Source organism: Hyla sarda, chromosome 7, assembly GCF_029499605.1.
Source record: "Hyla sarda isolate aHylSar1 chromosome 7, aHylSar1.hap1, whole genome shotgun sequence".
Taxonomy (NCBI): Eukaryota; Metazoa; Chordata; class Amphibia; order Anura; family Hylidae; genus Hyla; species Hyla sarda.
In genome coordinates this window covers 94681306-94702932 of record NC_079195.1, presented here as the reverse complement: position 1 = coordinate 94702932, position 21627 = coordinate 94681306, and the positions used below count along the sequence as shown (strand labels likewise).

The following is a 21627-nucleotide window of genomic DNA, read 5'->3' as shown; positions in this document are numbered from 1 at the left end:
GACAGGGGTGACAAGGGGGTAAAAGAGGGGTGGACAGGAGTGACAAAGGGACAGAGGGGACAATAGGGAATGGACATGGGTGACAGAGAGGTAGACGTGGGCATGGGTGACAGAGAGGTAGACGTGGGGGGGGGTTGAGGGTTGTCAGAGGGGTGGACGGCTATGGTGAACATAGATAACAGGGGTTGGAAAGGGTTGGCCAAGGTAGACAGGGATGACAAGAGGGTGGACTCGGGAGAAAGGGGGGTGGACATGGGAGACGGGGGGCGGGGGTTAACAGGGGTGAGGGGTGGACAAGGATGACAAGGGGAATAAAAGAGCAGGACAGAGGGGTAAAACAATTAATAAAATAATTCAACCGCCCCTTTCAGAATTAAAGGGCATACATTCCTATTACATGATTAACTGTTTTATATATTATAAAAAAAATGTGATAAAATATTTTATAAAAAATATTTAAAATGTACAAAATATTTTAAGTTAGAAAAAATCATCTAGATCCCAATGTATTCCTTTATTTATTTATTTTTTGTTCCCTTTTCTTATGCGGTTTCATAATCCCTGAGATAAGTAGTTCTGGCCCTAGAGTGTTATATATATTAGCGTCTGTAGCATGTATAAGGAGCATGTTATCATACTGGTGTCTTTTTACAGATGACTGATGCCCGGTGAGAAGGTGAACCCTCGTCAGCTGCACGAAAGGAACCACGAGACAGGTAATTAATATTTATATTAATTACTGATAACAATCAGGCTAGATGTAAAATCTAGACCTGTAGAGATGTCATAGTCTCTCCCTTATACATGAAGATATATGTGTTGTTAATAAGTATATCATCTATGAACAGCTTCTTATATAACACAACCTTGTCTCAGGTACAGAGATTAGGAACATTTATGATCCTTAGTCCCTGTTTTTATTTGTAGGAATCCCCCTTTATCAATATAGTTTTTTTTTTATCAGAAAGATTTATTAAGGTTTTTGTTTAGTTTTTGACAAAACATAAAAAACACACATGAACAAATCAAAACAACCCCCCATCCCTTCCCCCCACCCCCAGGAATGACACCTCCCTCCAGGTTCTTATGACAAATATAAACTAGAGCACCATGTTATAACCCGTGTAGCAGTCACCAAAAAAGAAAAGCCTTGGAAGACACATTAGGAGTAGGAGAATATTATACTGGGCTATAAGGGAAGGAAAATAAGAAAAAAAAACATGAAACAAAAGAATCACCACACATTTAGGCCGACACAGAGCAAAGACACATCAATATATGTAAACCAATAAGGGGAGGACACAAAGACCACATCACCCAAGAAAAGAAGCATATCATCAGCATATAGAGCTATGCGTTTATCTTACCAAATTACCCAGGCCCTCCTCCAACTCTCTCAAAGTATGTTCAGGAAGTCTCTCTGGGTCTGCGACAGGGCTGCCACTGGGATAGAGGAAACAAATTGATACACAGTAACATCATCATAAAACTATTTGGAGGAATACGTCTCCTCATAAGAGGAGACTAACACATCAAGAATTTTAGCATCTTCCTGCACCAGAGACCCAGCACCATTGCAGAGACAAAGAATGGCCATGGACTCCTGCTGCACCCGAATCATACGTGCCAGTAAACGGCCAGTGCTTTCCCCACTTTCAAAATATTGCTGCTGCTGAAAAAACCTTTATTATCCGCCATGTGCAGTAGATGTACATACAGTAGAGTACTCAAAGACTGCCAGCGAACCTGAACAGCACCAGACAGGCTCCCAAGGAACTCCCTCTCAGCAAAAAGCACCTGCCATTGCAACAACTCCTGTATTCCTTGATTCTTCAATATACATGTGGTAATGTCTCTAATAAACACACCCGGGACAAAAGCCTTCAGAGAATCCCACACTACCCCCAACAAAGCTGAGCCACAATTAATTTCCAGGAAAGATTCAATATCTGCTACCAGAGTGTGACCTATTGTAGGTACCTGAAGCCAGATTGGAATAAAATGCCACAAGGACCCCCTAACTCTAGGACTAGAACTGAAGTTAAGGTGTACATGAATAGGAGAATGATCCGATAAATGACAGGGGAGATATTCCACCAACGCCACCCATGGGAAGATCAGCTCATTACCCAGCGCTAAATCAATACGTGAAAGAGTACCATGGGAACTAGAATCGCAGGAATACTGCCTACCTGCAGGATTGCACCAACTCCATAAGTCAACCCACCCAGCTTCCTCTACAAACCTAGTCAGACCGGTAACAGAAGACTCTATAGGGGCCCCTCTACCCCCAAATTAATCTATGGACGGATTCAAAAGATAATTTAAATCTCCTACCAGAAGAAAGGGCACATCTGTCAGGGAAGAGACAAAGGACACCACCCTCCTTAATACATCATTAGAATATGGGGGAGGGATATATATTGCAGCCAATATAAAAGGCACATGGTAAAATTCGCCATAAAGGCACACAAAGCGGCCATCAGGGTCAATCAAACTAGAAAAACACTTAATAATAAAGTGTGCAATAAAACTGTATTGCACACCTAATGTGGGGAACTGTACTACACACCTAATGTGCGGGGACTTGTACTGCCAACCTAATGTGCGGTGACTTATACTGCACCTAATCTGGGGGAACTACAACCTAATGTGGGGGAACTATACTGCACCTAATGTGGGGGAACTGTCGGGGGGGCCATCATAATGAAGTTCTCCGTCTTCCAGACAGCCTTAATGTGGCCCTGGGGTGGGGGGGAACAGCATTGTATTAAGTGGAGGGGACAGGGGTGGGATACAGCAGTGTATTTGGGGGGGCCGGTGTATAAAGGGGTGTATGTGGGTGACAGAGGGGTGTTGGGGGTGTAGAGGAGTGTACATGGGTAACATAGGGGCAGGGCCGGACTGGCCTACCGGGATACCGGGAAATTTCCCGATGGGCCGCCGGCCCTTGGGCCGCTTTGAGATGTGGCTGCATTTTTTTGCCCTCCAGCGGCCGCAAGTGCCGGATCGTCATTGGCGCTTATGGAGCGTCTGCTCCGACCCCCGTGCCAGCAGGGGGCACCAGTCACATTAGGGACATCCCTGTGTCCTGAAAAATCTTTTCGGGACACAAGGATGCCCCGGTTACCTCTCTGCGGCCCCGCATTAACTTTAAAAACGCAGGGGCCTCCGGGAGGTAGCGCACGCAGGGACGTCACTGATGTCCCGTGCGTGCGCCCATAGTAACAGAGCGGAGCAGTGAGGAGGACGAACGCGCATGGTAAGTGACCAGCGGCACGTCATCTTCAGTGTTCCGACCACCCCACCTCCGGTCCCGGTACCTACTGCTATGGCCCTTAGGCCATAGCAGTAGATTGTGACCCCGGAGTGGTGGTCGGAATATTGAAGTGGGGCAGTAAACAGGCATTCAGCCTCCAGCCATACACTGTATATGGCTGAAGGCTGAATGTCTGTGGGGGAACTGTACTGCACCTAATGTGGGGGACTATACTTCCCTAATGTGGAGGACTATACTGCACCTAATGTGGGGGAACTATACTGCACCTAATGTGGGGAACTATACTGCACCTAATGTGGGGAACTATACTGCCAACCTAATGTGGGGAACTATACTGCACCTAATGTGGGGAACTATACTGTCAACCTAATGTGGGGGAACTGTACTGTACCTAATGTGGGGGAACTGTACTGCACCTAATGTGGAGGAACTGTACTGCACCTAATGTGGGGGAACTAAACTGCACCTAATGTGGGGGAACTGTACTAAGCTCCTAATGTGGGGGAACTGTACTGCACACCAAATGTGGGGGAACTGTACTAAGCACCTAATGTGGGGAACTGTATTGCACACCAAATGTGGGGGAACTTTACTGCACATCTAATGTGGGGGAACTGTACTGCACCTAATGTGAGGGAACTATACTACACCTAATGTGGGGGAACTGTAGTGCACACCTAATGTGGGGGAACTGTACTGCACACCTAATGTCCGGGGACTTGTACTGCCAACCTTATGTGCGGGGACTTATACTGCACCTAATCTGGGGGAACTACAACCTAATGTGGGGGAACTATACTGCACCTAATGTGGGGGAACTGTTGGGGAGGGGGGATCAGCAGTGTATTAGGGGGGGTGGCAGCAGCGTTTTGGGGGGGATAGAAGGGGAGGGGGTCAGCATTGTATTAGGGTGAGGGGGGTTAGCATTGTATTAGGGGGAGAGGGGCTCAGCATTGTATTAGGGAGAGAGGGGCTCAGCATTGTATTAGGGGGAGGGTGAATCAGCATTGCATTAGGGGGGATGAGAGGGGGATCAGCAGTGTATTAGGGGGATGGGAGGGGGATCGGCAGTGTATTAGGGGGGATGGGAGAGAAAGGGGGTCAGCATTAGGGGGAGGGTAGAGGAACAGCAGTGTATTGGGGATGGGAGAGGAGGGGGATAGCAGTGTATTAGGGGGAGGGGATCAGCAGTATATTAGGGATAGGGGGGTCTGCAGTGTATTTGATAAGGGAGTTAGCATTGTATTAGAGCTCAGGAGTGTAGACGAGTGTAGGATCAGGGGTATAGAGGAGTGTACATGGGTGATAAAGGGGTGTATGTGGGTGACAGAGGGGTGTTGGGGGTGTAGAGGAGTGTACATGGGTAACATAGGGACAGGGCCGGACTGGCCTACCGGGATACCGGGAAATTTCCCGATGGGCCGCTTTGAGATGTGGCTGCATTTTTTTGCCCTCCAGCGGCCGCAAGTGCCGGATCGTCATTGGCGCTTATGGAGCGTCTGCTCCGGCCCCCGTGCCCGCAGGGGGCACCAGTCACATTAGGGACATCCCTGTGTCCTGAAAAATCTTTTCGGGACACAAGGATGCCCCGGTTACCTCTCTGCGGCCCCGCATTAACTTTAAAAACGCAGGGGCCTCCGGGAGGTAGCGCACGCAGGGACGTCACTGATGTCCCGTGCGTGCGCCCATAGTAACAGAGCGGAGCAGTGAGGAGGACGAACGCGCATGGTAAGTGACCAGCGGCACGTCATCTTCAGTGTTCCGACCACCCCACCTCCGGTCCCGGTACCTACTGCTATGGCCCTTAGGCCATAGCAGTAGATTGTGACCCCGGAGTGGTGGTCGGAATATTGAAGTGGGGCAGTAAACAGGCATTCAGCCTCCAGCCATACACTGTATATGGCTGAAGGCTGAATGTCTGTGGGGGAACTGTACTGCACCTAATGTGGGGGACTATACTTCCCTAATGTGGGGGACTATACTGCACCTAATGTGGGGGAACTATACTGCACCTAATGTGGGGAACTATACTGCACCTAATGTGGGGAACTATACTGCCAACCTAATGTGGGGAACTATACTGCACCTAATGTGGGGAACTATACTGTCAACCTAATGTGGGGGAACTGTACTGTACCTAATGTGGGGGAACTGTACTGCACCTAATGTGGAGGAACTGTACTGCACCTAATGTGGGGGAACTAAACTGCACCTAATGTGGGGGAACTGTACTAAGCTCCTAATGTGGGGGAACTGTACTGCACACCAAATGTGGGGGAACTGTACTAAGCACCTAATGTGGGGAACTGTATTGCACACCAAATGTGGGGGAACTTTACTGCACATCTAATGTGGGGGAACTGTACTGCACCTAATGTGAGGGAACTATACTACACCTAATGTGGGGGAACTGTAGTGCACACCTAATGTGGGGGAACTGTACTGCACACCTAATGTCCGGGGACTTGTACTGCCAACCTTATGTGCGGGGACTTATACTGCACCTAATCTGGGGGAACTACAACCTAATGTGGGGGAACTATACTGCACCTAATGTGGGGGAACTGTTGGGGGGGGGGGGGGCATCATAATTAAGTACTCCATCTTCCAGACAGCCTTAATGTGGCCCTGGGGTGGGGGGAACAGCATTGTATTAAGTGGAGGGGACAGGGGTGGGATACAGCAGTGTATTTGAGGGAGCCGGGAGGGGAGGATCAGCAGTGTATTGGGGGAGGGGGCAGGGGGGATTAGCATTGTATTAGGGGGAGGGGTGGATCAGCATTGTATTTGGGGAGATGGGAGGGGGGATCAGCAGTATATTAGAGTGGATTGGAGGGGGGATCAGCAGTATATTAGGGGGGATGACAGCAGTGTTTTGGGGGGATGGAAGGGGAGGGCGGTCAGCATTGTATTAGTAGGAGGGGGTGATCAGTATTGTATTAGGGGGATGGGTAAAAAGCATTGTATTAAGGGAATGGGGGAATCAGCATTGTATTAGGGGGAGGGGGGATCAGCATGGGTGTAGAAGAGTGTAAATGGGTGACGGGTGGGCACAGGGGGTGACAGAGGGGTGGACAGGGGTGACAAAGGGACAGAACAGATGGACATAGGTGACAAGGATGTGGCCAGTGGGGTAAATAATGGGGGAGGGGGAACATGGGTGACAGCGGGGTGGCCAAGGTGGACATGAATGACAGGAGGATGTACATGGGAGATACGGGGGTTAGAGGGGTGGACAGGGGTGACAAGGGGGTAAAAGAGGAGTGGACAGGAGTGACAAAGGGACAGAGGGGACAATAGGGAATGGACATGGGTGACAGAGAGGTAGACGTGGGCATGGGTGACAGAGAGGTAGACGTGGGGGGGGCATTGGGGGTTGTCAGAGGGGTGGACGGATATGGTGAACATAGATAACAGGGGTTGGAAAGGGTTGGCCAAGGTAGACAGGGATGACAAGAGGGTGGACTCGGGAGAAAGGGGGGTGGACATGGGAGACGGGGGGCGGGGGTTAACAGGGGTGAGGGGTGGACAAGGATGACAAGGGGAATAAAAGAGGAGGACAGAGGGGTAAAACAATTAACAAAATAATTCAACCGCCCCTTTCAGAATTAAAGGGCATACATTCCTATTACATGATTAACTGTTTTATATATTAAAAAAAAAAATTGATAAAATATTTTATAAAAAATATTTAAAATGTACAAAATATTTTAAGTTAGAAAAAATCATCTAGATCCCAATGTATTCCTTTATTTATTTATTTTTTGTTCCCTTTTCTTATGCGGTTTCATAATCCCTGAGATAAGTAGTTCTGGCCCTAGAGTGTTATATATATTAGCGTCTGTAGCATGTATAAGGAGCATGTTATCATACCGGTGTCTTTTTACAGATGACTGATGCCCGGTGAGAAGGTGAACCCTCGTCAGCTGCACGAAAGGAACCACGAGACAGGTAATTAATATTTATATTAATTACTAATAACAATCAGGCTAGATGTAAAATCTAGAACTGTAGAGATGTCATAGTCTCTCCCTTATACGTGAAGATATATGTGTTGTTATTAAGTATATCATCTATGAACAGCTTCTTATATAACACAACCTTGTCTCAGGTACAGAGATTAGGAACATTTATGATCCTTAGTCCCTGTTTTTTATTTGTAGGAATCCCCTTTATCAATATATTTTTTTTTTTATCAGAAAGATTTATTAAGGTTTTTGTTTAGTTTTTGACAAAACATAAAAAACACACATGAACAAATCAAAACAACCCCCCATCCCTTCCCCCCACCCCCAAGAATGACACCTCCCTCCAGGTTCTTATGACAAATATAAACTAGAGCACCATGTTATAACCCGTGTAGCAGTCACCAAAAAAGAAAAGAAAAGCCTTGGAAGACACATTAGGAGTAGGAGAATATTATACTGGGCTATAAGGGAAGGAAAATAAGAAAAAAAAAACATGAAACAAAAGAATCACCACACATTTAGGCCGACACAGAGCAAAGACACATCAATATATGTAAACCAATAAGGGGAGGACACAAAGACCACATCACCCAAGAAAAGAAGCATATCATCAGCATATAGAGCAATGCGTTTATCTTACCAAATTACCCAGGGCCTCCTCCAACTCTCTCAAAGTATGTTCAGGAAGTCTCTCTGGGTCTGCGACAGGGCTGCCACTGGGATAGAGGAAACAAATTGATACACAGTAACATCATCATAAAACTATTTGGAGGAATACGTCTCCTCATAAGAGGAGACTAACACATCAAGAATTTTAGCATCTTCCTGCACCAGAGACCCAGCACCATTGCAGAGACAAAGAATGGCCATGGACTCCTGCTGCACCCGAATCATACGTGCCAGTAAACGGCCAGTGCTTTCCCCACTTTCAAAATATTGCTGCTGCTGAAAAAACCTTTATTATTCGCCATGTGCAGTAGATGTACATACAGTAGAGTACTCAAAGACTGCCAGCGAACCTGAACAGCACCAGACAGGCTCCCAAGGAACTCCCTCTCAGCAAAAAGCACCTGCCATTGCAACAACTCCTGTATTCCTTGATTCTTCAATTTACATGTGGTAATGTCTCTAATAAACACACCCGGGACAAAAGCCTTCAGAGAATCCCACACTACCCCCAGCGAAGCTGAGCCACAATTAATTTCCAGGAAAGATTCAATATCCGCTACCAGGGTGTGGCCTATTGTGGGTACCTGAAGCCAGATTGGAATAAAATGCCACAAGGACCCCCTAACTCTAGGACTAGAACTGAAGTTAAGGTGTACATGAATAGGAGAATGATCCGATAAATGACAGGGGAGATATTCCACCAACGCCACCCATGGGAAGATAAGCTCATTACCCAGCGCTAAATCAATACGTGACAGAGTACCATGGGAACTAGAGTCGCAGGAATACTGCCTACATGCAGGATTGCACCGACTCCATAAGTCAACCCACCCAGCTTCCTCTACAAACCTAGTCAGACCGGTAACAGAAGACTCTATAGGGGCCCCTCTACCCCCAAATTAATCTATGGACGGATTCAAAAGATCATTTAAATCTCCTACCAGAAGAAGGGGCACATCTGGCAGGGAAGAGACAAAGGACACCACCCTCCTTAATACATCACTAGAATATGGGGGAGGGATATATATTGCAGCCAATATAAAAGGCACATGGTAAAATTCGCCATAAAGGCACACGAAGCGACCATGAGGGTCAATCAAACTAGAAAAACACTTAATAATAAAGTGTGCAATAAAACTGTATTGCACACCTAATGTGGGGAACTGTAGTGCACACCTCATGTGCGGGGACTTGTACTGCCAACCTAATGTGCGGTGACTTATTCTGCAACTTATCTGGGGGAACTACAACCTAATGTGGGGGAACTATACTGCACCTAATGTGGGGGAACTGTCGGGGGGGCCATCATAATGAAGTGCTCCGTCTTCCAGACAGCCTTAATGTGGCCCTGGGGTGGGGGGGGGACAGCATTGTATTAAGTGGAGGGGACAGGGGTGGGATACAGCAGTGTATTTGGCGGGGGCCGGGGGGGGGGGGAATCAGCATTGTATAAGGGGGAGGGGTGGATCAGCATTGTAATAGGGGAGATGGGAGGGGGGATCAGCAGTGTATTAGGGGGGATGGGAGGTGGGTGATCAGCAGTGTATTAGGGGGGATGGCAGCAGTGTTTTGGGGGGATAGAAGGGGAGGGGGTCAGCATTGTATTAGGGGGAGGGGGATTAGCATTGTATTAGGGGGAGAGGGGCTCAGCATTGTATTAGGGGGAGAGGGGCTCAGCATTGTATTAGGGGGAGGGTGGATCTGCATTGCATTAGGGGGGATGGGAGGGGGATCAGCAGTGTATTAGGGGGATGGGAGGGGGATCAGCAGTGTATTAGGGGGGATGGGAGAGGAAGGGGGTCAGCATTAGGAGGAGGGGAGAGGAACAGCAGTGTATTAGGGGGGATGGGAGAGGAGGGGAATAGCAGTGTATTAGGGGGAGGGGATCAGCAGTATATTAGGGATAGGGGGGTCTGCAGTGTATTTGATTAGGGAGTTAGCATTGTATTAGAGCTCAGGAGTGTAGACGAGTGTAGGATCAGGGGTATAGAGGAGTGTACATGGGTAATAAAGGGGTGTATGTGGGTGACAGAGGGGTGTTGGGGGTGTAGAGGAGTGTACATGGGTAACATAGGGGCAGGGCCGGACTGGCCTACTGGGATACCGGGAAATTTCCCGATGGGCCGTTTTGAGATGTGGCTGCATTTTTTTGTCCTCCAGTAGCCGCCAGGGCCGGATCATCATTGGCGCTTATGGAGCGTCTGCTCCGGCCCCCGTGCCCGCAGGGGGCACCAGTCACATTAGGGACATCCCTGTGTCCTGAAAAATCTTTTCGGGACACAAGGATGCCCCGGTTACCTCTCTGCAGCCCCGCATTAACTTTAAAAACGCAGGGGCCTCCGGGAGGTAGCGCACGCAGGGATGTCACTGATGTCCCGTGCGTGCGCCCATAGTAACAGAGCGGAGCAGAGAGGAGGATGAACGCGCATGGTAAGTGACCAGCGGCACGTCATCTTCAGTGTTCCGACCACCCCACCTCCGGTCCCGGGACCTACTGCTATGGCCCTTAGGCCATAGCAGTAGATTGTGACCCCGGAGTGGTGGTCGGAATACTGAAGTGGGGCAGTAAACAGGCATTCAGCCTCCAGCCATACACTGTATATGGCTGAAGGCTGAATGTCTGTGCGGGAACTGTACTGCACCTAATGTGGGGGACTATACTTCACCTAATCTGGGGGACTATACTGCACCTAATGTGGGGGAACTATACTGCACCTAATGTGGGGAACTATACTGCACCTAATGTGGGGAACTATACTGCCAACCTAATGTGGGGAACTATACTGCACCTAATGTGGGGAACTATACTGTCAACCTAATGTGGGGGAACTGTACTGTCAACCTAATGTGGGGGAACTGTACTGTACCTAATGTGGGGGAATTGTACTGCACCTAATGTGGAGGAACTGTACTGCACCTAATGTGGGGGAACTAAACTGCACCTAATGTGGGGGAACTGTACTAAGCACCTAATGTGGGGGAACTGTACTGCATACCAAATGTGGGGGAACTGTACTAAGCACCTAATGTGGGGGAACTGTATTGCACACCAAATGTGGGGGAACTTTACTGCACATCTAATGTGGGGGAACTGTGCTGCACCTAATGTGAGGGAACTATACTACACCTAATGTGGGGGAACTGTACTGCACACCTAATGTGGGGGAACTGTAGTGCACACCTAATGTGGGGGAACTGTACTGCACACCTAATGTGCGGGGACTTATACTGCACCTAATCTGTGGAAACTACAACCTAATGTGGGGAAACTATACTGCACCTAATGTGGGGGAACTGTCGGGGGGGGGGGGGGGGGCATCATAATTAAGTACTCCGTCTTCCAGACAGCCTTAATGTGGCCCTGGGGTGGGGGGACCAGCATTGTATTAAGTGGAGGGGACAGGGGTGGGATACAGCAGTGTATTTAGGGGGGCCGGGGGGGGGGATCAGCATTGTATAAGGGGGAGGGGTGGATCAGCATTGTAATAGGGGAGATGGGAGGGGGGGAACAGCAGTGTATTAGGGGGGATGGCAGCAGTGTTTTGGGGGATAGAAGGGGAGGGGGGTCAGCATTGTATTAGGAGGAGGGGGGCTCAGCATTGTATTAGGGGGAGGGTGGATCAGCATTGCATTAGGGAGGATGGGAGGGGGATCAGCAGTGTATTAGGGGGATGGGAGGGGGGTCAGCAGTGTTTTAGGGGGGATAAGAGAGGAAGGGGTCAGCATTAGGAGCAGGGGAGGGGAACAGCAGTGTATTAGGGGGGATGGGAGAGGAGGGGAATAGCAGTGTATTAGTGGGAGGGGATCAGCAGTATATTATGGGGAGGGGGGTCTGCAGTGTATTTGATTAGGGAGTTAGCATTGTATTAGAGCTCAGGAGTGTAGACGAGTGTAGGATCAGGGGTATAGAGAAGTGTACATGGGTGATAAATGTGTGTATGCGGGTGACAGAGGGGTGTTGGGGGTGTAGAGGAGTGTACATGGGTAACATAGGGGCAGGGCCGGACTGGCCTACCATGATACCGGGAAATTTCCCGATGGGCCGCCGGCCCTGGGGCCGCTTTGAGATGTGGCTGCAGTTTTTTTGCCCTCCAGCGGCCGCCATGGCCGGATCATCATTGGCGCAGGGGGCACCACCAGTCACATTAGGGACATCCCTGTGTCCTGAAAAATCTTTTCGGGACACAAGGATGCCCCGGTTACCTCTCTGCGGCCCTGCATTAACTTTAAAAACGCAGGGGCCTCCGGGAGGTAGCGCACGCAGGGACGTCACTGATGTCGCGTGCGTGCGCCCATAGTAACAGAGCGGAGCAGTGAGGAGGACGAACACGCATGGTAAGTGACCAGCGGCACGTCATCTTTAGTGTTCCGACCACCCCACCTCCGGTCCCGGGACCTACTGCTATGGCCCATAGGCCATAGCAGTAGATTGTGACCCCAGAGTTGTGGTTGGAATACTGAAGTGGGGCAGTAAACAGGCATACAGCCTCCAGCCATACACTGTATATGGCTGAAGGCTGAATGTCTGTGGGGGAACTGTACTGCACCTAATGTGGGGGACTATACTGCACTAATGTGGGGTACTATACTGCACCTAATGTGGGGGAACTATACTGCACCTAATGTGGTGAACTATACTGCACCTAATGTGGCGAACTATACTGACAACCTAATGTGGGTAACTATCTGTCCGGGCATGCTGGGTGTTGTAGTTTTGCAACATTTGTAGGTCCGCAGGTTGAAGATCACTGGATAGGAGGTAATACTCACGTGTCCCCGCCACTCTGGACCCGTCACCGCTGCCCTGGATGTCGCATCATCGCTGTCGCTGCGTCCCCGGCGTGTCCCCGCCGCTCCAGACGTCTTCTTCCCCGGGATCCACGCTCTCCGTCGCCGTCATCACGTCGCTACGCACGCCGCTCCTATTGGATGATGGGACGGCGTGCGCGACGACGTGATGATGTCGAAGGAGAGCGCCGCCATGCAGGGGATCCCGGCACGGAGCAGACACCGAGGAGGCAAGTAAGGTCCCTCCCGGTGTCCTGTAAGCTGTCCGGTACGCCGTGATTTCACCACGGCGGTCCCGAACAGCCCCACTGAGCAGCCGGGTTACTGTCACTTTCGCTTCAAACGCGGCGGTCAGCTTTGATTGGCGCGTCTGAAGGGTTAATACGGGGCATCACCGCGATCGGAGATGTCTTGTATTAGCAACGGGTCCCGGCCGTTGATGGCCGCCGGGACCGACCCGATAGGTGTGTATTCGCCGTATGAGACGCACCAACTTTTCCCCCCCAGTTTTGGGGAAGAAAAAGTGCATCTTATACGGCGAAAAATACGGTATGTTCTATCCTCAATATATGTTTTGTACTGATATAATAACTGAGTGCGTCTGCAGCACGCACTCAGAAACAGCTGTGGGCTATGCACTGTATTAAAAACTTTATTCACTCTGCCCCCTCCTTTCCCATATACCCTATTTTATTAGCTTTCCCATAAGCTTTATTTTAACCCCTTCATGACCCAGCCCATTTTCACCTTCAGGACCTGGGCATTTTTTGAAAATCTGATCACTGTTACTTTTAACATTAATAACTCTGGGATGCTTTAACTTATCATTCTGATGCCTACTTTATGTTATTGGTAAAATTTCACTGATATTTGCATCCTTTCTTGGTAAAAAATCTAAAAATTTCATGAAAATTTTGAAAATGTTGCATTTTTCTAACTTTGAAAGTCTCTGCTTGTAAGTAAAATGGATATTCCAAATATTTTACATATTGATTCACATATACAATAGGTCTACTTTATGTTTGCATCATAAAGTTGACATGTTTTTACTTTTGGAAGACACCAGAGGGCTTCAAAGTTCCGCAGCAATTTTCCAATTTTTGGAAGTGGATTTTAAGGGTCTTCATGTTAGAAATACGTAATAAATTACCCCATTATAAAAACTGCACCCCCCAAAGTAGTCAAAATGACACTCAGTAAGTGTTTTAACCCTTTAGGTGTTTCACAGGAATAGCAGCATAGTGAAGGAGAAAATTCAAAATCTTCATTTTTTACACTCGCATGTTCTTGTAGACCCAATTTTTGAATTTTTACAAGGGGTAAAAGCAGAGAAATCACCCTAAAATTTGTAACCCAATTTCTCTCGAGTAAGGAAATACCTCATATGTGTATGTCAAGTGTTCGGCGGGCGCAGTAGAGGGCTCAGAAGGGAAGGAGCGACAATGGGATTTTGGAGAGTGAGCTTTTCTGAAAGGGTTTTTGGGGGGCATGTCCCATTTAGGAAGCCCCTATGGTGCCAGAATAGTGGACCCCCCACATGTGACCCCATTTTGGAAACTACACCCCTCATGGAATTTAATAAGGGGTGCAGTGAGCATTTACACCCCACTGGCGTTTGACAGATATTTGAAACAGTGGACTGTGCAAATTAAAAATTGTATTTTTCATTTTCACAGACCACTGTTCCAAAAATCTATCATACACCAGTGGGGTGTAAATGCTCACTGCACCCCTTATTAAATTCCATGAGGGGTGTAGTTTCCAAAATGGGGTCACATATGGATATTTATTGTTTTGCGTTTATGTCAGAACTGCTGTAACAATCAGCCACCCCTGTGCAAATCACCTCAAATGTACATGGCGCACTCTCCCTTCTGGGCCTTGTTGTGCGCCCCCAGAGCACTTTGCGCCCACATATGGGACCTAAATTAGGGATTTGCATAGGGGTGGACATAGGGGTATTGTACATCAGTGATTCCCAAACAGGGTGCCTCCAACTGTTGAAAAACTTCCAGCATGCCTGGACAGTCAATGGCTGTCCGGCAATACTGGGAGTTGTTGTTTTGCAACAGCTGGAGGCTCCGTTTTGGAAACAGTAGCGTCCAGACGTTTTTCATTTTTTTTCGGGAGGGGGCTGTGTAGGGGTATATGTATATGTAGTGTTTTTTACTTTTTATTTTAAGTTAGTGTAAGTGTAGTGTAGTGTTTTTAGGGTACAGTCACATGGGCAGAGGTTCACAGCAAGTTTGCCGCTGAGAGTTTGAGCTGCAGCGCAAAATTTGCGCCATCTCAAACTTGCAGCACTCACTGTAAACCTCCGCCCATGTGAGTGTACCCTGTACATTCACATTGGGGGGAGGGGGCAAACATCCAGCTGTTGCAAACTCCGAGCATGCCCTTTGGCTGTCCGTGCATGCTGGGAGTTGTAGTTTTGCAACAGCTGGAGGCACACTGGTTTGGAAACACTAAGTTAAGTAATAAACTTTCAAGTGTTTTGCAACCAAACTTAGTGTTTCCAAACCAGTGTGCCTCCAGCTGTTGCAAAACTACAACTCCCAGCATGCATGGTCTGTCAGTGCATGCTGGGAGTTATAGTTTTGCAACAATTGCAACAGCTGGAGGCACTGAGGTAGGAAACGGACAATGTTTCCCAACTAGTGTGCCTCCAGTTGGTTCAAAACTACAACTCCCAGCATGCCCAGACTGCCCAGGCATGCTGGAAGTTGTAGTTCGGCAATATCTGAAGGATCTGATGTTGCCGAACTACAACTTCCAGCATGCTTGGGCAGTATGGTATGCTGGGAGTTGTAGTTTTGCAACATCTGGAGGTCCACAGTTTGGAGACCACTGTATAATGATCTCCAATCTGTGCTCTTCCAGATGTTACAGAACTACAACTCCCAGCATGCTGAGATTTGTAGTTTTGCAACATCTGGAAGAGCACAGATTGGAGACCATTATACAGTGGTCTCCAAACTGTGGACCTCCAGATGTTGCAAAACTACAACTCCCAGCATGCACAGAAAGCCAAAGGCTGTCTGGGCATGCTGGGAGTTTCAGTTTTGAAAGTCCCAGAGGCAGTAGTGAGATCACTTTACGGCGATCTCACTGCTGCCAATGAAGATGCCGCCCCGCTGCCGGAAACTCACCGGCGGGATGCAACGCCGCCGGGACTGCCTGGAGGACGCCGCTCGCGCCGGGACCGCTCGGGACAGCGCATGGCTGGGTCAGTGACGCCGGGGGACGGGTAAGGGACACTTAGCAGAGCGGTGTGTGTCCCGATCCCCGTGATCCGGACTCACACACCCCGCTGCTAAGTATTCTGATAGCAGCGTTTCGCTATCAGCTAGTCAGATTTGCGCTGCGGGATGCCGCGAGTAGCCGCAAAAATGTTCATGACGTACCTGTATGTCATGGGTCGGGAACACCTTCCCACTCATGACGTACAGGTATGTCATATGTCGGGAAGGGGTTAAACTTAAAGAAGTGTGTAGTTTAATACGAATAAAGCTTATGGGAAAGGTATTAATATAGGGTATATGGGAAGAATGGGTATTTTTTGGATTACCCTAAGGGGGAATCTATAGGTCTAATCTTGAATTTAACCCTCCATTTACAGGTCTTAAACTATTGTGAAAATAGAAACTGCATGATATATCACATTCACAAGCAAATCATGAATTTTGCGAAGTTCAATATAACCATTTTGCTCTATGAAAAAATATGCCATTATGTGGCGCTGCTGGCTTAAGGTTCCAGGCTGCACAGAAGCAGACATGCAGATTTAACACCAGAGCAGAGTCGGTCACCGGGCTCCGGCAGCAGTAAATTTAGCTTACAAGCGGCGCGGCCCGGTCCCTCCAACCCTTACTGTCTCTCCTCCCAGCAGTGCTCAGCGCTGGAAGGATGCCTCTCAACTCCATCACGGCTGGCCGCCGTTTATATATGGCGCAACCATGGATCGGGGGTCAATGAAGCGAGCCCAGAAGCTGAGCTCTCTTCATACTGGCTATTGCTGGACATCACCGATCTGGGAGATGTCCGGCATTAACCCTTTAGGTATCACAATCAACGTTGATTGCGGCATCTAAAATGCCTAAACCAGTGGAGCTGATTGGGAAAGCCACAGTAGAACCCGCGGGGTCCCGATCAGCTGAGCGGATGGGTGGAGGTTCCCCACCTGCCTCCGGCTTGTTGGATCAACGTCCCAATAATTCAGGCAGCCTGTAGTAATGTAACGCCGATAACACTGATCAATGCTGTGCTATAGGTTCCTATGGCACAACATTGATCAGTGTCTGGAAGCAAAAAATTACATCTTTTGGCTGTCTGGACATGCTGGGTGTTGTAGTTTTTCAACAACTGGAGACGCACTGTGTGAAAACACTGCCCTTATGTAGACTAAAAATTGTGGAAAAAAAAGTAAAAAATTAAAAAGCAATAAATGTGAATAAGCCCTTCCCCTAAATAAAAGTTTAAGTCCCCCCTCCCCCCCATTTTTCTAATAAAATAAACAAAAGTAAACCTAAACATATGTGGTATCGCAACGTGCATAAATGTCCGAACTATTAAAATATAAAAAGTGATCGAAAAGTCCCATCATACAGAAATGGTAGCAATAAAAAATACAAAAAAATAAGCCCCCTTACAGCCCTGTATATCGAAAAATAAGAAAGTTTTAGGGGGTCAGAAGGGGACATTTTAAAGAAGTACTCCAGTGCACTAAAACTTACCCCCATCCAAAGGATAGGTTTTAGATTGCGGGGAGTCCAACCGCTGGACATTGAGCTACATGGAGGGGGTGTGTCGACCACCACTTCATGCTGGGTTCTTCACACCCTCTTCCTATGGGACTGTCGGGGAGCCGTGCAGGAGATTGCAGAGCGTCCCAGCGGTTGGACTCCCCGCAATCTAAAACGTATTCCCTTTCCTTTGTATTGGTGATAATATACGTCCATGGTTGTTAAGATTTGTAAATTACTTCTATTTAAAAGTCTTAATCCTTCCAGTACTTATCAGCTGCTGTATACTACAAAGGAAGTATTTTCTTTTTGAATTTCTTTTCTGTCTGACCCCAGTGCTCTCTGCTGACACCTCTGTCGAAAAGCGGGTGGTCAGGCGCTATGCCTGCAGGTCCCACAAATCCCGCTCTGCCGCAGCCTCTGCAAGTTAAGAGAGTCCTGGAGTGCTGATCGGACTCCATGTCCCTGCGAGTGCCCTCTCTGTCCCAGCCCAGGAAGCGAGCGCTGATGCTGCGGCAGTGGAGGATCCAGGGGGGGCAATGAGATTTAAAAAATATATATTTTTTCTAGCCCCACGGCCGCTATCTGGGGGCCAGTACCCCCTGCAGCAGCCGAAGGACAAAAGACCACTTTTTAAACAGAGATCTCCTGCTTCTGCATACCTCCTGTGAGTGATTGACTCACCTTGTCAATCACTCACAAGAGGCCGGACCTTCCTCTGCGCTTAGGCCTCTTGTGCGTGATCAGCCCACTAAAGACAGTGTGGTGTCGGTTGATGGTAATGTGCAAATTAACCTTTTCGTGACGTCAGGACTTGGTTAGCCTATACACTGTCTGAGGTTGAGCCAGCTTCTCCTGTGCCAGGCACGGGGCATTGAATACTCCAACACAAGGTTACGGATAAACTGACTTTACTGAGGCAAGATAGATGGTAAAATCCGTTACAGCTCAGATTGGTACAAAGGGAGATGCAGGGTAAACCTTGGAAGCTTATCGCCTTGCTGGAACTTGTATTGATTGTGCTGTAAATGCCTGACTTACTGTATGGCAACCCATGCTGACTTTAGTGACTTGAATGACTGACTTGAATTACTGACTGGACTGACTTGGATCTCCGGGACTTTAGTGATTACCGCTAGGCTTTGACTTTCCCCTGGTGCAGGGGCTTTGCTTTTGAAGATGCCTGGTTGCAGGATTAGACTTGAGGCCTCCTCAGAACACCTCACACTTTCTCTTCAGACTTTCTCCAAACTGTACCTCAGCTACTCTGAACTACCACACTATATAAGGGGCAGATTTGGAGGATCCCCATTGGGCTGACAAGTCACATGGTTTACTTCTGCACACTACCCTAACCAGGGACGTGCACACATAGGAGTGAAAGGGGGCTGGAGCCCCTGCCCTTTTCCTCACCTGCCCCTCTAGTGCCCTCACAAAAGGAGCTGCAGACTCAGGGTGACAGGTGAAGTAAAAAGGATCCATTGCTGGGAGATTTGTATGTTGTTTAATGGAGGGTGCTGTGCCCTCCCTGAAGCAAGGGGGCGTCACTTACCCTGTCATTATCTGCCATTTCTCAGCTTCTCTCCACACGGAGCAGACAGGAGCAGGGGAGGCAGAGAGAAGCCCCGCCCACAGCATGTCCGGACACAGATTTCAGTCTGTGCAGCCCTTACTGTAAGTAACTGTAAATATATGTGAATGATTGTATGTCAGTGTGTGTGTATGTATACATATATGTGTATCTCTATGTATGTGCCTGTGCAGAGAGTGATGGCTAGGGCCTTAGTGTACCTGACTGTGTATATATTGAGTGACTGTATGTCAGTGTGAGGTGTATATGTGTGTGTTTGTGTCCATCTCTATGTATGTGCCTATATATGTGAGCAAGTGAATCTATGTATATGTGTATGTATGTGTGTGTGTGTATATATGAGCAAATGAATCTATGTATGTATGTATGTATGTGTGTGTATATATATATGAGCAAGTGAATCTATGTATATGTGTATGTATGTGTGTGTGTGTGTGTGTATATATGAGCAAGTGAATCTATGTATGTATGTATGTGTGTGTATATATATATGAGCAAGTGAATCTATGTATATGTGTGTATGTATGTGTGTGTGTGTGTGTGTGTGTGTGTATATATATATATATATATATGAGCAAGTGAATCTATGTATATGTGTATGTAATGTATGTATGTGTATATATATATGAGCAACTGAATCTATGTATGTGTGTATATATATGAGCAAGTGAATCTATGTTGTATGTGTGTGTGTATATATATATATATATATATATATATATATATATATGAGCAAGTGAATCTATGTATATGTGTGTATGTATGTGTGTGTGTGTGTGTGTGTATATATATATATGAGCAAGTGAATCTATGTATATGTGTATGTAATGTATGTATGTGTATATATATATATATATATATATATATATATGAGCAACTGAATCTATGTATGTGTGTATATATATGAGCAAGTGAATCTATGTATGTATGTATGTATGTATCTATGTATGTGTGTGTGTATATATATATGAGCAAGTGAATCTATGTATGTATGTGTGTGTGTGTGTGTGTGTGTGTATATATATATATATATATATATATCTGTGAGTGATTGTATGTGTGTACCTGTATGTATGATGTGCCTGTTGGCTATATCTTTTAGTATATATTCCATGGTGTATGTATGTGTCAAAGTGTCTTTTTGTATGTGTGTATATTACCTATGTACTGTATGTGCCTTTATGTGCTTGTATTTTTTGTATGAAGCACATTATTAGGGAATTATTGGAGGAATGTAAGCACAGTATATAGGGAATTTATGGAAGCACAGTATATATTTCATAATATTTTTTTTATGTATGCTGGCACTGTGTATAGATCCTTAGGGTGCGTTCACATGTGCCTATTTTTGCTGCAGATCTGCTGCAGATTTTGCTGCTCATTGACAATGGGAAGAGAAATCTGCTAAAGCAAATCTGCAGCAGATCTGCAGAAGAAAATACACACGTGTGAACGCACCCTTAGTGGTGGCACAGTATATAGTTCATTAATGGTGGCACAGTATATAGTTCATTAATGGTGGCACAGTATATAGTTCATTAATGGTGGCACAGTATATAGTTAATTAATGGTGGCACAGTATATAGGGAATTAATAGATGAATGGTGGCACAGTATATAGGGAATTAAGGGGGGTAAGGTATATAATTAAAGGGAAACTGACAGGCTGTTTACTCGCACTAAACCCAATACCCTAGGTTACAGTGCAGGAGAACAGGAGAAAGATAATGTTATACTTACTAAATGTGGACCAGCCGTTTTCTAGGTATTGCCCCACATTGCTAGTATGCGAAGTCAGTCTTGTGCGCAATGGAGGCGGAGCTTCCCTGCCTCCATCCTGTATGCTGTGCTGTGCATTTCGTCTTTGTATATTTATAATTCTTTTTTTCTCCAACTCTTGTATATTGTAGCATGTAAGCATATATTAGTGTGGTGTCCATCTCTTCAGTGTAAGAACCAGAGCTGTGTGGAGATTTCTGCATAAGGTGGGTGCTGGGTGATGGGTGCTGGGTGATTGGGGATGGGTGATTGGGGATGGGTGATTGGGGATGGGTGCTGGGTGATTGGGGATGGGTGCTGGGTGAGGCCGGGTACAGTGCACTTTCTGTCATATAGAGCTCAGGTGGGGGCATATAGGGGGAGATTTATTAAAACCTTTGCAGAGGAAAAGCCCTCTGCAAGACGATCTGATTGGTTGCTATGGACAACTGCACCGCTCTTTCTCTGCACAGGTTTTGATAAATCTCCTCTATAATACAGTATACTATAGTGCAGCTGTCACATGTTTTCTGTAAATAAGACTGACAGCACAGCCAAAGTGTATATACACATGGCAGACCTTCATAGAAACTGTTCTTGACTCGATTTTACAAAAACACCAACTTTTATGGGGGATAGGAATGTCGAGTAGGCCCGGCGGGAGTCCACTGTATCCCTGGGCCGCAGCACATCTGCCCATTAAGTCTGGCAGATGTTTTTTAAATTATGAAAAGTGCCCTCTTTTTTTTACTTGAGCCCCTGCCCTTCAAAATGTCTGTGCACGTCCCTGACCCTAACGACAGGTTTCAGGCTTAAAACATCAGGTACAAGG

The 21627-nt window shown here is 47.2% G+C and overlaps 1 protein-coding gene across 6 annotated transcripts in view; it reads left to right on the top strand.

The window, feature by feature from the left end:
- Window positions 1–21627, top strand: part of LOC130282117 (neutral ceramidase-like) — a 348583-nt gene that overhangs the window by 75140 nt on the left and 251816 nt on the right. For 3 of the 6 annotated variants that reach the window (XM_056530027.1, XM_056530024.1, XM_056530022.1), the window contains exons 1-2: window positions 19040–19121; window positions 20948–21022. The gene's annotated coding sequence lies outside the window, so the exon portion shown is untranslated. Of the gene's footprint in view, window positions 1–7169; window positions 7232–19035; window positions 19122–20947; window positions 21023–21627 lie in introns of those variants that run through there. The other 3 variants (XM_056530030.1, XM_056530023.1, XM_056530032.1) reach the window with 2 other exon arrangements.